The sequence below is a fragment of the Phocoena sinus genome, chromosome 12 (genome assembly GCF_008692025.1).
Source record: "Phocoena sinus isolate mPhoSin1 chromosome 12, mPhoSin1.pri, whole genome shotgun sequence".
Lineage (NCBI taxonomy): Eukaryota > Metazoa > Chordata > Mammalia > Artiodactyla > Phocoenidae > Phocoena > Phocoena sinus.
Genome location: NC_045774.1, coordinates 29,431,286 through 29,445,839, shown reverse-complemented (window position 1 = coordinate 29,445,839; position 14,554 = coordinate 29,431,286).

Below are 14,554 nucleotides of genomic sequence, written 5' to 3'. Positions count from 1 at the left end.
CTAGAAGTAGTCCAGATGAGAAACAATGGTAGCTTTAGACTAGGGTTGAGGGGAAATGGAAAAAGCTACATGGATTTGGTAAAAGTTTTAGAGATAAAATCCATAGGATTTGCTGATGAGTGGATACAGGGCAGAGGTGGTGAAGGAGAGGAACATGTCATAAACAATGATGACAACTTTTCTTGTTTGCACAACTTGGAGGGACCATGGTGCCATTCACTAGAGCCATGGGATAAAGGTTTGGGGAAAGATCATAATTTGTGGGGTTTTTTATTTGAATAATAGGAATTATCTTTAATATCTTTCTGAAATAATTGTTTCTGTAAGGAGAACAGAATTAACTTGGTCGTTAATTGGATGATGAGTGGCTCTGATAAACTAGCTGGAAATTATTTCCCAGCTTAAAAATTAGAGGAAAGTATTTTGTTTTTCAAATGTCTAGGAAAATGATCCTTCTAAAGTGCTCAAGTTGAGCCCTCTGTCACCATTAAGTCATCGTGGCCAAACCACTGTTAATTTTCTAGTTCTTCTCTGGGTTTATTTCATAATTCATAATTTTAAGCATCAGAGTTCAGCTGCATCTGTTGATATTTTCTCAGAATAAAGTGAAGGTCGTTGATGCAATTTAACTGAGGAATGTCTGGAAGGAATATTCAGGAAAGCCTACAGTGACAGTGGTGGAAGTGGTTGCCTAATCAGTTGGGCTGGCTACAAAAGAATACATTTTGAGAAAGAAGAAAATTGGAAAAGAGATCAGCGACAGTCCTCCGGCCATTTCTCCCTGTCACTCTTTCGGAAACAAAGAACTGAAAGAAAACAAAAGATCCTTTCTGGATTTTATTGTTTTGCTGGAAAATAAGGTTTTAGGAGATATTAGTTTTGTAATTGACACTATGAGTCTCCTTAAAATATGAGAATTATATTTCTGTGAAATGTAATTTTACATTCTATAACATTTTCTTTTTCCACTTTTTCAAATAGTAGTTTTAGTTTGTAAAGTGGAGCTCACAATACCCCCCTAGCAAGATTGTGGTTCATTTCAAATAATAGATGTAAAGAACCTAAGCTCATTACTAGAATTATAGTATGCACTCAGTAAATGTTTGTATATTACTTTTATTACCATTATTACAAATTCTTTGTCATTGTTGATGACATGATCAAAGGTATTTCTAAAAGTATATGTTAAGCAGGTTTGATCATTTTCCTAACAGTGTATCAGAGCAATATGACACTGAAGCAAGTTGCAGAAAACCACTTTGATGTTTTTATTAGCAGCAGCAATAAACACGTAGGGTACCTACTAACCTTGGGAAACTTCTAGGTCTATTTAAGGTCTAGAATTAATTTAATTAATACAATAGTTTTGAATACAGAGAATTTATTCTTAAGGCTTTTATAAGCTATATGTTGACAGACAATGTATTAGTGGAAAAGAGAAAGAGAACATTTGCAAGACCCTCAATTTAAAATTGTCATCAAAGACCCTGATCTACATTGGGGAAGGGGGATCTACTGAGCTCTGCATTGTGAAATATAATCCTCAGTTTATTATTCTTGAGATAGAATCATTTAAGAATCTCCAGAATATATACACATATTGAAGAGAACAGTTAGTGTTAGATAAGATTCTAAGGAAAGGCATGTGTGATCTTAAAATTAATTTTAGCAATAATTGCAACTAGAAAACTTTAGTTTTCATTTTGTACAACGAAGTGATAATATTCAGTTGCATAAATAATATAACTTAATGATATGCTTCTTTTCATGCTTTTTTTCTGGTGAAAGAAAGATGAGAAAATCACACTTTGTGGGAAGTTGTAAAAGGTATTTTTTAATTTGATTTATTATAATAATGGGATAATTATATTAAAATATAACTCTTATAGATATGAGATATTATTGTAAAGATTTCTGCAGGATAAAAAAGTAGTTAGACATTTTTATGAATCCTGTGATGTTGTCAAAGGAGAATTTTGAAAACTGTAGTTGTTCTACCAAATGTAAATTGGAACCAAGTCATATATAAATTCAGTGATAATGTCTGAAGATTAAAGTGAGCTATAATTTTAGTCTTTGATCTAGACTAATTTTTACTGAGTTATACTAATAGCTATTTTAGATAATAAAATGTTATGACTATGTTTAAATGTATTCATAATGCTTACACTAATACTGAAGACACTTTCATAAAAGATGTTCTTGAAGATAGTTTACATAATAACTGAACAAGAAAATCTAGTCAGAGTGGAATTCAAAAGATATTAATAAATTATAGTCATTTTTCTTCTTGAGAAGACCTTTTTCTGAATGAGTCTTCTCCTGAGGAGGTATTACATAATATAAATGATATAACTGGTAAAGAATTGCAGTATAGCATTATAGCATTTATCAGCAGATGTTATTCTTGTGTGTCATCTGGATTGTGAGGACCTGAGGGCATTGTCATTGATTCTGATTTAGTTGTCTTTGAATTTTCCTCAGTCCACGACAGTGACAAATAGGCATAGAGAAGACAATTAGCATGCTTCTTAACTGAGATGGATTTATTTTCTTCAGGGGTAAAAAGCATGCTTTCGCTATTGCCCTCTGTCTTGTGTATTCCTGGAGCTGGAACCAAGAAGCGCATCTTCCAGACACCCTTGCCAGCAGGATTGCAGTGCAGACCCGCCAACAAAAGGTATTTGCATGGAGTGCGACAGGCTGAAGGGAGGTAAAGCCATTATTGTCCCTTTGACAATTGGCTTCAGCAGATTGCAAATGTAAGGTTCTGTGTGGTTTTAGGCAATCTTCAAATCACTCCCCAATGATATGGGCAGCTGAAATCTTAGCTGTGGTTTCCTATAATTTCTGACTACTACGGCATTCCTCAGCAACTAATTCTCTATAATATGTTGATTACTTCTGGCAGAACTTAAACTGATGTCTGCATTACTGATTAATCTATGACTTAAAATACTGAATAAAGTATCTAAGAAAGGTTAGTTCAAAATGACTCTTTAATTATGGATGAACCAAGAAAATGAACAATGGACTTAAAGCAACCTGGTTTTATGTCCCAAACTTGCAACCACATAAGCTTAATTTTTGAATAAGCTTAATTCAAAAATGTCACTCCTCATATCAGGTATATTATCTGCCAAGTGTAGCTATTAGCAAAATTCTTACTTTATTCATTGTCTTATTCTTTATTCATTCTTACTTTATTCATTGTCTGCTAAGGGTGCCATAACAAAGTGCTATAGGCTGGGTGGCTTCAACGACAGAATTTATTTCTCATTGTTCTGGAGACTGGGAAGTCCAAAATGCCAGGAAGGTAAGTTTTCTTCTGAGTCCTCTCCTCTTGGCTTGTAGTCTTCTGCCTTCCTGCTGTGTGCTCATGGGACCCCTTCTTTGTGTGCACATTAGGGAGAGAAAGAGACAGAGAAATTTCTCATCCTCTTCTTATAAGACCACCAATCCTAATGGGTTAGGACCCCACCCTTATGACCTCATTCAATCTTAATTACCTCCTAAAAGCCCTATCTCAATATACAGTCACATGTGGGTTAGGACCTCAACATACGAATCTGGGGGGGTACACAGTTCATTCCTTAGCATTCATTAAGCTGATATGAAGATTAAAACCATAAAATTGAGGAAAATGTTATGGAGACTAGAAGTTCAAATTGTTGTCATACTGACTTCCCATATTTGTAAGTTTAGTATAACTCTCTTTTATCCTTCATTTTAAATATTATAGTTATATCCTAGCCTAATTCAATCTATTCCCTAATAAAATTAATATGCACCTTTTGAAGTAATATTACTCTAATAAAACTCAATTACATTTATCATATAGTGATCAAAATTCTATAGACTTAGATATACTGAAGATTTCTGTTTATAACAAAAATTTACAATATCCTTAAACTTCTACTTCAAATCCTATAATGTAAATATAGAATTGAGAAAGTCTATTTTCAAACCCTCTCTCCCTTCTCAACTGCTCCATTTCTATCTGAGGCATATAATCCATACATTATCCATCTCTTATTTCTCTATGATTTTCTCAAATTTCTGTACTAGATTTTTCATTGCTTCTCTATAAGATTTATAATAAAATTGCCTACATCTTTGAAGATATTTTACACAAAATCAGACTTGTTCATTATCTTCAACATCATCCTACTCCTCCTGACTCACCACCACTATAGTCTGCTCACTATATTCTTTTCTAATTAATTATATGGAATGTATATATTTTAATCTGTTTAAAAAATTATTTATGATGTAACACACTAGTTTCATTTTATCTTTGAATATCTTATGATAATCATCTTCTTATAAGTGGAAGAGCATGACACTGTAAAAAGCATGAGGTCTGAAGTTGAGACCTAGATTCTAATCTTGCCTGTGGCACTAACTATGGATCTTGAGTAGTAAGTTGGCTAACTGCTTTGTCATCTGTAGAAATAAGCCATTAGACTATAGCTATATGTCTTCAAAGCTACTTTTAATTGTAACTTTACTTACATTTTATTGAGCAACTACTATTGCATATCCTGTACTAAGCAGTATGGAAAGATTCTAAAAAAAGATTCATAGTGTTTCTTATGGAGCTTCTACCCCAGAAGGGAAGATAAAACAATGTCAAAAATAGATGAAAAGAGGAAGAGAGAAGAAACCTCTTTGTACTTTATTGTATATGTAGTGGATTGTACAAAGTCTGACACACAGTAATGATTAGTAAATATCTATTGCACAAATCAACCAACGTAAATATAAAATGAGAAAGCATAAAAAAGCACTAAGTTGCATACATATAGATTGAATCTCGTTTGATGGTATGAAATACAATTCAAATTCTGGGTGCCCATTTGGCCTTTAATCTCAATTCAATCACTTTATATTATTATTCCAAATTAATTATATGTTTTCTCTATCAGAAATAGTAGCCATGACTAAACAATAAAAAATCTGAGAAAGAACTAGAATCAAATGAACTATGGATTAATGGACTGCTTAGTAATAATACCACTTCAGCTAATTGATTGTTAATTGATTTGATAACAGTTTTGTAGAAATTAGTTATAATGATAACTCTTTAAAATTTGACCAACATGGCTAATTTAAATTACTACTCAAAAATACAAATCTTATATAATATACTATTTATATAATACAAATTATTATTATTCAATAATTATATATTATTATTCAAAATAATCATAAGTTACTTTTAAAATACAATTGCAAGAAATTTGGGGGGGGCCAAAAATACTGAGAGTAATACAGTTGAATCTTTCCATATTTAACCCATAGCTGTTTGGTTTAACTTTGAAAGTAGCATTAAATATGCTACTTCATACGATACAAAAGTTTTTTTTAACAGGAATCTCAGGACGAACAGCCTAATGCATTAACTTTAATCTAGCTTTATCATTTATTACCCTCCCCCCAATTTTTTTAACATTGAACACTAAATTGAATGCATTAATCTTTTCTGCTTCTAATGTATATGCTACATTTTTTCTTTGATTCTTGCTATCCTGAAGCAGCAACATTAAATTCTTTTTTTCTCTCAAACTGCAGTTGTAGATGATCATTTATCAGGTGTATATTAGAGGATAATGTGGTTTTTAGAAATTCCATTTGCTATATGCGGTCTGTGATCTTTGCACAGAGCTTTCATTTGTCATGGGATTTAGCTCTCAGCTGTGTTTAGTTTTTAGGTCTTGAGAACAAGTCAATCCATATTCAGACACTTAATGATATAATTTATGCAGTACAAAAGACTTGACTGCCCTCTATCAACCTATCTGTAGACAAGTCCTTTGAATGTAGTAACGGGTAACAATATGAAAAAAGGACCTCTTGCCAAATATCAAAGTTTCTTGAAAAACCTGATTCTGTAACTTAGCCTTAATGACATAGGCACAGCACCAGAATCTCCTAGAATATTCACTTACTCGACACTAGCCCAAAATAACCAATGTCTTAATGTGTCTGTTGACTTGTTTTGAAATCTGTTACAAACTGAAAAGTTAGAGACTAGTTACACTAAATCTTATGAAATGAGAAAATAACCACAACGTGTATGACCAAGAATCCAATGTCTTTCATAGGAAAATTCTCCCTAGGTATAAGGAAAACATAATTTATAAAGCAACAAATTATCTCCTACATCATATTGGGGAATGTAAATGTAAAATAAATAAAAGCTGAACAGGGATTACCCAGCATTGTTTTACTGTCAAGATTGTTTACAGTTTGTTTGAATAAGTAGTGACTAATTTTTAAATTAGTCTTATTTTATCTCATTAAGATTTATCTTGCTGCTTTAAAAACTGAATTTAACACTTCATCAATCATTTGGTTTGTGAAGGTCCCTAAAGTGTTCCAATTCTTATTCGACTAGTATTTTATCAGGTATTCACTTCACTTTAACTTTACTCCATTATTTTGTCTCAATTTATAAAAGAAATCTTTATACTGTCATTAATTCCTCAAGTGATTATAATTAGAATCATAAGATGTTGATTTCAAATAACTTTCCATCTTTTCGAAGGGGGGAACCAAAGATTCATGAAAAGATTTTAGGCACTCTGAAGTTTAGTATATTTTGTACCTCCAAATGCCTATTTGTGGTTAATAACATAAAGACATTTTCCATCCTTGATAAATCAAAAGCCTTATCAAAATCCATGTGATTTTTTGGCTACTGGAGCCTTTATTAAAGCTCATTATAAATGAAGTCTAGAATGCCCTTCATTAAACTGTGTCTGAAGTTTGGATGGTGATAGAACTAGTTCATATGGGAATTAGAGTAATTTAAAGATGTACATGAAAAGGTTTAAGACACCATCAAAGATGATCAACGATATTATCCATGGTAGTGTACATGTCTCCAATGGGTATTAAATAAATGGTTGTTATTTACAAAGTGAATGATAGGTTATCTAAGGGCATACCTCATAAACATGTAGTCTTTGTGGATATGTGTTATAAAAGTCAATTAATAGAAAATTTAAGTGGTTATTACTCTTCTTTTAGCCTGAGATCAATCTCTGGCAGTGAAGGATGAAAGGAATTTTGATCTCCACATTGCCGTGGAGTCTGACCTCCCTTGTGTAAAAAGGGTATGGATAGGTTGATGCCTCTTATACAAGATTTTTCAAGCATTTCTGACAGTGATCCACAAAAAATTAATTTTACATTGCAATCCACTTACACACACAAGCACACACAGAAAATATTTCTTACCATTACTCTACATGACCTACACATACATATTTTTTCTATTCTTCTATTCAGTTCTATTACATCTTTAAATTACTGCTTTCATATCACCAACTTGATTTCATGATATCTAATGGGTCATGAACTACAGCTTGGAAAATACTCTCCTAGACCATATCCAATATGCATTGACACAGTCAAGAGTTTATCAGAAAAGAATGGAGCAACTTAGAGGAAGATTGTTAAGAGCACCAGCAACAGAGACTTTGCACGTTAGCTCAGAATCAGACATGAACATGACAATGGGCTAGTGGCAATGGGTTTTACTAACGCAGATGCTAATCTCCCTAGATCCTAAAGGTTTGAAGGGTGCTTTTGAATTTAACCCTGGCACAGACATATTTTCTAAGGGTTATCTTTTGCTGTTGCCTCTCTTTTGTCTTCCACATTCAATATTTCACTGACTTCTCTGAAATATCTCTTGGACTTCTCCTTTCTATTCCCATTATCATCACTCTAGTTCAGGAGTGAACTAGATCTGCTTCCCAGATCATTGTAGAAGCATCTCGTTGCTTATCCTCTGTGGTTGCTACGAGGCTTATCTTTGTAAAGAATTGCCCAGTTACATCATTCAACCTGGTTAGAACTCCATAATGATGTTGTACTTCCTAATATATGAAAAGAGCAAAGAGGATCAATATTTACAGAACATTTACTTTGTAGCAGGAGTTGGATTGTGTTCTTTTCTATTCATTACTTCCCTTAATTCTCAAGACTATATTATAAAATAGATGTTTTTGGTAATTCAGAAAGAGACAATAAAAATTACACCTTGCTAAAAAACCAATAACATCACCCATAAGTATTAGTTTCATAGTGCTTCTGTAAAAAATTACCACAAAGTTAGATAATATCATAAATCACAAACATAAATGCACATTCATTATCTGACAGTTCTGGAGGTCAGAATTCTAACAGAGCAAAAGTTAAGGTGTTGGCGGGACTTTATTCCTACTGTGGGCTCTAGAGAAGACTCAGTTCTTTGTCTTTTCCAGCTTCTGGGGACTGCCCACATTCCTCTGCTCATGGTTCTCTTCCATCTTCAAAGCCAGCCATTGCATTCCTTCAACCTCTGCTCCTGTAGTCACATCTCTTCTATGGATGCTCCTGCCTTTGTGTCCTTTATAAAGACCCTTGTAATTGTATTAGATTCACAGGTATAATCCAGGATAATCTCCCTATCTCCAGATTATTACAAGCAAAATTATGCCCATTGGTCTGGCAGTTTAAAGAAAATGGACAAATTCCTTGAAAGATACAAATTATTTGATTTCTCTACTGTTAAATAAATCATAGTCCCAATTTGATCAAGTTGACACAAAATGGTAAAAAGGGCAAACAAAAAGGATTTAAGAATGAATCTAAAAAGAATGCACAAGAATTTCATGGAGAACTTTTACAGTTCAATTTTAGGACATAGAAAAAAGCCTCAATAAACAAAGAAAAAATAGCTATGTTCATGGATGGCATGACTTGAACCAATAAAGATAATGACTTTGCCCCAAAATTAATCTAAAAATTCTTTACAATACCAATCAAATGTTGAGATGAATATTTTGAAGAACCTAACATATATACTAATATTTATGTAAGAATAACTACCCAAGAAGGGCTGAGTCAGCTTGAGCAAGAATAGGAAATGGGGAGAAATCAACCTGTGAGATGTTAAGATACATTAGAAAGCTGTAACAATAAAAACAATAAGATATCTGTACAGGAATAGATAAATAGATCAGATCAGTAGAACAGAACAGAATACTCACCAATAGGTTCATATATTTATGGACACTATATATTAAAAATTATACTTAAAATCAGTGAGGAAAATAGATTGCACAGTTGAAGGGTTAGGAAATTATCTTGCTTTTTGAAGCTAAAGAAAAGCTGGATTTTAACATTACACCATATTGCAAATATGAATTCAAGATAGATTAAATACCTAAGTGTGAAAGATGGATCTATAATGCTTAAAAAAATGAATATCTCTGTAAACTTCGTATGTGAAAGAACTTCTTAAATAAGACTCCAACAACATAAACTCTAAGTTGAAAAAAAAGATATTTATCAAATTCATTGTAATTATGTTTTTCAGTTCAACAAAAGACACTACATACAAAGTTTTAATATGTGAATGATTAGTAAATTATAGATTAATAGAAAACATTTGCAAATATCTAGAACAAGAGATTAGTATCCAGACTACAAAGAACTCCTACAAAGGCAAAGGAAAAGGCAAGAAATGCAAGAGAAAAATAGACAAATAATATAAATTGGCAATTCACAGAAGTGAAAACATAAACATTCCATATATAGAGCTTCTTAGCCTCACTAGATATTGGAGAAAAATAAATCAAAATAATAATGAGATACCACTCTATGTCGATAGATGGTAAATTTTAGAAACTTTAAAATGGGAAATTGCATGCACTGCTGGTGAAAGCCCACCTGGAGAGCAATTTCTGTTGATCTGATGACCCAAGAATCCCACTTTCAGGCATACAACTAAAAAAATTAAGCAAGAATATTTATCATGGTGCTGTTCAGGGCCATACTAAGTGTTCATAATTAAGAAAATTGGAAGTAAATATGGTAGATACATTCACAATGTATATTGTTATGCAACAATTAAAAATAATGCCACTAAATGTATTCATGACATGGATACATCTTTAAAACATTGTATTGACTGCTTTGAAAACAAATGGACAAGTTCTATAGCACAATACCATTGTCAAATTAAACTCATACACACAAAAACAATGTATATTTTATAAGAATACATACACATATATATCATACACAAAGTGATGGTCTGTGGTAAAAGGAAAAATAAAAAAAAACAACATAGAAAACCGCACGGACTGAGGACGAGACTGTGCCATGAACTGTGAAAGATGGTTAATGCAGTTATTTACTCCTAAAAAAAAATTAGTTGTTCCTGGGCTTCCCTGGTGGTGCAGTGGTTGAGAGTCCGCCTGCCGATGCAGGGGACACAGGTTCGTGCCCTGGTCCGGGAAGATCCCACATGCCACAGAGCGGCTGGGCCCGGAGCCTGTGCTCCGCAACGGGAGAGGCCACAACAGTGAGAAGACTGCGTACCGCAAAATAAATAAATAAATAAATTAATTAATTGTTCCTAATGAATGTTCCTAAGATATCCTGATTTCTAAGGATATCTAAAGATAAATGGGTGAAGGTGGTCCTGCTAAGTTGGAATAGACTTATGAGGAGTCTTTTTCATGAAGGAATTCAAGGAATGTGTGAAATAATATTTCCTTCTCCTTTAAGATATACAGAGTTATTTGGGGGCTGAGTTATACCATGCAGCTGTAACAAGACCCATGTATCCATATCAGGTGCATAACAAAGGAGAAGTATACAGAATAAATACCCACATTCCATGTTTGTGGCAGCACGTGTGGCTGAGCAGTGAAAATGGTCACCAGACTCTCCTCAGAGGAATGTTCGATATTGTATAATGACAAATATAAGCAGAGCAATACAGATTGCAGCCCTGGCTGGGCATGGGAGAATAACTTGTTTGTCCTGAGAAGCCCAAGAGCCTTACCAAGGGAGCAGCTACATGTCAGAAGCTACTTGGGAACCACCCCATGGCTCCCTTTGCAGGTAAAGTTAAGTAACTCATGTAATTTCATATGTGAACAAGTTAATGAGTGTGTTTCTGTAATGTGAAGATAAACAGGTATGCCTTTGTGAGTATAAATGTACATTTTTTGTATGTGTAACAGGTTAACCCCAAGTGAGCCTCAACTCCAAGAATTTTTGAATCTTTGATGAGGACACACTAAAATGGGACTAAGCTGAAGTTGAGCAGCCTCATCTTGGCTGAAGGTTGATAAATCAGTACATTCAAGTTCAAATAAACCAGACTATAGGAAGTACTCTATTGTAGAATCATTATGTGACTATTCCTTCAGGTCTCTAGGACCATGCATGTTCCAGGGTAAGGGATGAGTTTCCCCTCAAAGGAAAGGAAATTCTTGCTTACGTCATCCTAAGAATAGGTCAGTACAAGTGCATGATAGAAGTATGTGGCAGGTAGACCTAAGTTTGGAGTAAGAATAAAACTTGCTCTTCTCTCCAGGCCCCAGTATCATTTGGCCTAGTCTCAGAAGTACGGTGATACCTCGTGGTCCACACTGGTGTGAAGACAAACCAGGAAGCCAGCTTGGTCAAGGACTCTAGAACAGGGGTCAGAAGATTTTGTCTCTATCATAACTGATCAACTCTGCTATCGAAGTGAGAAAGCAACTATAGACAATACATGCACAAATAGGCACGGCAATGTTACGATAAAACTTTACTTACAAAAACAAGCTGCAGACAAGAATTGGCCCACAGGCTATATTTAGTCGACCTTTACCCTGAAACAAGTCTGGAACTTTAAAATAGGGTAAATTATTTTCTTTTAAAATTTACTTCCGTGATCATTATCTTTTGGTAAAGTACCAATAGAGGTTATAGCATCATCTTACTTTTACTGTTTAAGTACAAGTGTTCCATGTAGTCCAAGTCCCCTGAGCAACAAAAAATTTTAACCTTAGTTTATTTTTCCATCTGAAAATATCTTTATTTTGCTTTCATTCATGGAGAATATTTTTACTGGATTTGGTATTCTGAGGTTATTCATTTTTCTTTCCACAACTTAAAGATGTTTACCCACTTCCTTCTGAATTGTCCTTCATGGTTCCTGATAAGACACAGTCATTCGAATCATGGTTCTCCTGTATGAAGTATGTCATTTTTCTCTGAGTATTTCTATATTTTCTGCTTATCTTTAGTTTTTAGCATCATATGATGTGTCCAGGGATGGTTTACTTCTTATCTATCCTTTGTGCATTTTGCTGAGCTTCTTTAAATGTGTAAATTTGGGAAATTTTTAATCATTTTTGCCACCTATTCTTTCTCTATAGTCTTCTGTCATTCCAATTATGCATATGCCAGACCTTTTGATATTGTTTCACCAGTTCCTGAGATTCTATTCATTCAGTTTGTTTCTCTGTTCTTTATATTACATAATTTCTATCATCTAACTTACCAAATCTTTCTTCTGTCATTTCTATTCTACTGTTAAGTTCATTTGCTGACTTTTTTTTCTTTCATATATTGTATATTCAGTTCTACAATTTCCCTGTTATTCTTTTTAATATTTTCTAATCATTCACTGAAGATTCTTCTTTTCACTAATTGTGAACATGTTTTTTCTTTATGTCCCTGAACATAATTAAAATAACTGATTTAAAATCTTGCTAACAAATTGCAACATCTGGATCATCTAAGAGTTTATTGATTATCTTTTCTCTTGAGAATGGGTCACATTTTCCTAGTTTTGTGAATGTTGAATAATTTTGGATTTTATCCTGGGCATAGTTAATGTTATATTGTGGAGACCCTAGATTCTGTTATAATCTTCTAAAAAGGATTTTTGTTTTCTGTTTATTTTAGCAAGGAGTTAACTTGGTTGAGCCCAAACTGCAAATGACAGCTCAAAACCCAGTTCAGTTCTTTTATTGTTTTTTTGAGCACTTTTCAGCTTGTCTCCAGCATGCATGACATGGGGGTCAGTCAGAGATCTGGGAAGAATTTATATGCAGAATTAGGTGATCTCTCTGGCTCTCTACTTTCCAGGACTCCCTCCTCACTCCAGTAGCTGTGGTTGTCCTGAATGTCAGCCTCTGATTCTTAAGGCAGAAAACACTGTGGATTTTCTATTGGATGTGCGTGTGTGTGTGTGTGTGTGTGTGTGTGTGTGTGTGTGTGTGTGTGTTAAGAACACTTAACATGAGCTCTACCTCTTAATAAAATTTTAAGTGTACATTACAGTATTGTTCTAAGCACAACGCTGCACAGGAGAGCTCTAGAACTTATTCATCTTGTATAACTGAAAGTTTATACCCACTGAAAAGCAATTCCCTGTCTCCCCCCCACCCAGTCCCTGGCAACCACCACTCTACTCTGCCTCTATGAGCATGACTATTTTAGATATGTTATATAAGTGGAATTGTACAGTATTTGTCCTTTTGTGACTGATATTCATTTAGCATAATGTAGTAAAGACTCATATTGCAGGATTTCTTTCTTTTTTTAAGGCTGAATAACATTCCATTGTATGCATATACCACATTTTTTTATCAGTTCACTACTCTATGGACTTTAGGTTGTTTCCATGTCTCGGCTATTGTGAACAATGCTGCAGTAAACACAGAAGTACTAACATTTCTTCAAGACCCTGATTTCAATCCTTTTGGATAAATACCCAGAAGTGGGATTGCTGGAACATATGACAATTCTATTTTTAATTTTTTTAAGAATTACTATACTGTTTTCCATAGTGGTTACACCATTTTTCATTCCCACTAACAGCATACAGTCGTTCCTATTTATATGTATCCTCACCAACACTTGTCTTTTGTTTTTTTGATAACAACCATCCTAAGTGGTGGGAGGTAGTATCTCAATGTAGTTTTGATTTGCATTTCCCTGATATTAGTGATGTTGAACACTTTTTCATATAATTTTGTCCATTTATCTTTTTTAGAGAACTTAAGTCCTCTGTCCATTTTTTAATCAAGTCTGGTTGGTTTGTTTGTTTTTTTACTGTTGAGTCATAGGAGTTTAGAAATTAACACCTTATCAGATATACGGTTTGCAAATATTTTCTGCCAGTCTATAGGTTTCCTTTTCACTCTGCTTATTATTTTTGTTTTTGTTTTTTCGCTAGGCAGAAGCTTTTTAGTTTGATGTATTTATTGAAGTTTTAGCCACCCAGTACAACACTAACTTTGGTCTGCCTTCAAGCTAAGAGTCATATTAAGTGGGCAACTCACCCTATGTTGTTCCTTCCTTCCTAGTGTCAACTCCCTTCCAGAATCTTCTTGCTTTTGTTCACTCTTCAGTGATTTCAGGTGGTTTTTCCTGTTGCTGAATGTACTTTATTCAGAGTTTACAATTGTTATCTGTGAAGATACTGGGTCTAGTAGGACCTCACTTAATCATACTAGAAGTGGAAATATGAGAAAATGAATTATAAAATACTATAAATAAGAGCCACTTTTCCCCTTGCCACCCTGTTTTTTTTTTTTTTTTTTTTTTTTTTTTGCGGTATGCAGGCCTCTCATTGTTGTGGCCTCTCCCGTTGCAGAGCACAGGCTCCGGATGCGCAGGCTCAGCGGCCATGGCTCACGGGCCCAGCCGCTCCATGGCATGTGGGATCTTCCCGGACTGGGGCACGAACCCATGTCCCCTGCATCGG